General features: G+C 34.1%; 1 pseudogene; it reads left to right on the forward strand.

The window, feature by feature from the left end:
• Positions 1-694: 694 nt before the first annotated feature.
• Positions 695-1,881, forward strand: LOC102115143 (bifunctional methylenetetrahydrofolate dehydrogenase/cyclohydrolase, mitochondrial pseudogene; annotated as a pseudogene).
• Positions 1,882-3,647: the final 1,766 nt, after the last annotated feature.

A 3,647-nucleotide genomic window follows, 5' to 3' on the forward strand; every position in this document is an offset into this window, starting at 1 on the left:
AATCTAAAATAAAAGTTTAAAAAAAGAAACTTATTCACAGAAAAACGAATGTTGTGAACTATTTAAATTGTAAAAATAATGACAGGCTATGTTTATAATTTTTTACTTGTGTATGTGTATAAATTGAGTGTTTCTGACAATGGCATTTTTAGCAATGTCATTTAGGGGAAAACAGATGGATCTACCACTGGGCTCTTTAAAATTACAGACAATAGTTTCCCAGCAACTGCTCTACTGCCTGCCTCCTCCACCACTCTGCTGCTCAGGCGGTGCAGACCTGTCATCTCCTCCATCTTCCCTTCCACCTCGCAGGAATTCACAAGTTGGCCTAACACGCAGAACATGTGTTTGGAAGCAAAGACTGAGACTTGGAACGCTGGCTTCTCCCAGAATGCCATGCTTTAACATTAGTATATAATTTGTATCTGAATGTGCAGCTACCATTTTCTCTAAGTGTATTGCTTTCAAAGGGAACGTTTTATTAAGTGCAAGTTAAGTCCCTCTCTCTGAGTGTTTATATATACAGTATATATACATACATAAGTATGTATATATATGTATATACCTATATATGTATATGTAGTCTTATGGCTATGTGTAAATATATCTATTATATATCAAGGATGATTATGTGTAAATATATTTATTATGCATCAAGGATGTGTGTGTGTGTGTTTGCATAAAACCAAGAGAAATGAGTAAGAAAGCTATCGTCATTTCTTAAAGGAAAATGGTTCAGCAGATCAAGCCGGAAGTGGAAAAGTGGGTGCCTACTGGCAACAAAGGACCACACCTGAGCCTGATTCTGGTGGATAATAATCCTGCAAGTCATTCCTGTGTCCTCAACAAAACCAGGGCAGCTGAAGATGTAAAAATTAACAGTGAGACAGTTGTAAAACCAGCTTCAATTTCAGAGGAGGTATTGTTGAATTTAATCAATAAACTGAAAAATGATGATAACGTAGATAGCCTCCTTATTCAGGGGCCCATTCCAGATCACATCGATGAGAGAAAGATCCCTAATGCTGTTTCTCCAGACAGGGATGTAGATTGCTTTCATGTACTTAATGTTGGGCAAATGTGTTCTCACCAGTATTCCATGCTACCAGCTCCCCCAGAGGGTATGTGGGAAACGATGAAGTGAACTGGCATTCCAGCTCTAGAGAAGAATGTGATTGTAGTTGGGAAATTAAAAAAATGTTAGGATGCTCATTTTAATGTTATTAAACACAGATGGGGCACATGAAAATCCTGGAAGTGATGCCACTGTTACAATATCTCATCAGTACACTCCCACAGAGTAGTTGAAGAAAAATATAATTCTTGCAGATATTGTAGTATCTGCCTCAGGCATTCCAAATCTGATCACAGCAGATATCAAAGGAGGAGCAGCAATCATTGACATGAGAATATATAGAGTTCAAGGTCCCATAATTGCTAAACTCAAGTTGGTTGGAGATACGGACTTTGAAGGAATCACGAAAAAGCTGATTACATCACTCCAGTTCCTTGGGGTTTTGGTCCCAGGACAATTATGATGTTAATGAAGAATATGATTATTACTGCCAAAATATTGCTGAAGGTTGGAGAGCAGTAAATGCTGAAGTCTAAAGAGCTTGTAGTAACCACTCATTAACTATTGTGTCTTCTATGTCATGAACAGCACTCTAAGTCAGTTCAAGAAGCAAAGCAGGTCAGCAGTATTTTTTGCTTCTTTTATATTAAAATAGGTTAAAATGATGCTTTGTATTTATTGAAACTGTAAGTGCTTGAGTGTTTGTGCACATAACTCTGCAATACCTCACCAGGGAACATTCCAGTATCATGCAGGGTTATGTGATCTAGTCAAGAGCAGCCGCTGACCTAGTTAGTAACATGGGAGTCACTGTCACATTGAGAATGGATGCTTAACTTTGTCAAGCCACTTCAGTTAAAAATTGGCCTTTTCTAGGATTACATTTTTCAAGTGCTATTCCAATAAGAGCCAATACTGATTCTACTTTCCAAACCTTTTCAGTTCAACTGCTCAAACCAAAAGAAAAATGTTTCTGGAGAAAATTAGGGAAAAGGTGTAAAGAAAAAAAATGGTAGTAACTGAGTAGAAACACATTAATTTTTATATATATATGTTATATATATATGTTATAGATAGATAGATAGATAGATAGATAGATAGATAGATAGATAGATAGATAGATAGATAGACAGATATAAAGATAGATAACCAGATTTATCTAAGTAGAACTGAATTGGCTAGGGAAGAAGTTGAAATCAACGCTTGCAAGTTGAAAAAATGTTGGTAATTTTCCTCAGCTGTCTTTTTGTAACTTAGTCATTGGGGAAATGTTTAGAGTTGTTTTATTTGCTATTAGTCCTCATTTAGGTATATTTCTCTTAAGTGTGTGATCTCTCCATTTCAGTTTTCTAGGATTAAAAGGCTTGCTTCATAAATTATTCGTGTTTATTATCCTATTTGGTTTTTGCTATATATTTAAACTTCGTTGTTAAATTTTTGTATGATTAGGGGAAATTTGTATAGCTTCTTTGAAATTTTTGAAACCTATTTCTGAAAAACAAACTCAGCTCGATAATCATTTGGGCAACTTGTGTAAGTCTGCAACTTATTTTTCCACCGAAGAGTTATCAGCACCCATCTGTTTTATAGTGATGTACCCCACTGCCTTTCCCAGAATTTTAAAAGCTGGAATATTGAATTCTTTTCCGACTTTCTGAGTAGGGGGCTTTTTTAAATGTTTTAATACACACACACACACACACACACACACACACACACACACACGAACAAATGAAGTGCAGACAATACATTAAACAATAAATAAAAGTACTATAAATACATATTGTATACATCTTTGCCTGTTAATGAATATATAAATTAATTGCCATTATTTTGACCAACATAGCTTTCCTTTTAGAAATATACCATGATTAATTTAATAAGTCTCCTATTGAAAGACATTTCAGTTGCTTTTGGTTTTTTGCTGATATAAGTTATTCCAATATATCCTTTTAACAACACCTTTACACACTTGTCCATTTTTAACTTGAGATAAATTGCTGGAAGCACATTTCTAGAATGAAAGACATGAACTTTGAAAGCTTTTGACACTAAATGGGGGTAGGAAAGTTTATGCTTCTGCACCATAATCTATGATAGTGTGTTACATTATTTATAACAGAAACTTTGCGGACAAAACTTTTTTTTCTTTGCTTTATTTTGTTTACAAATGTGGCCAAATATACGAGCTTACAAGCGTGGTCAAATATATCATATGTGTTTATTTGCCTTTTGTATGTTTTCTTTTTTTCCTAATCCATACAGTTTCTATGTCATTTCCCTCTTATCCCATGTAAAATTTTTATATTGACTTATAAAATCTCCTTATTTGTTAAAGACAGTAAGTAATGCTTTTCCTGTGGTACTGGCTTTGATGCAGTTGCATTCTTCAGTTTTTGTTGTTTTATCTTTATTTTCTTTCTTGCATTTTGGTTACAGTGGCTTTTGCTGTCACGTTTGCTATTTTTTCTATGCAGATTTTTATTTTCCATGTTTTGCTAAAAAAATTTTATATGGTAGTAATAGTAATAAAAATACATTAAACTTTATTCTATTAATTATGGTGTTTTAT

This window comes from Macaca fascicularis, chromosome 5, assembly GCF_037993035.2.
Source record: "Macaca fascicularis isolate 582-1 chromosome 5, T2T-MFA8v1.1".
Classification (NCBI taxonomy): Eukaryota; Metazoa; Chordata; class Mammalia; order Primates; family Cercopithecidae; genus Macaca; species Macaca fascicularis.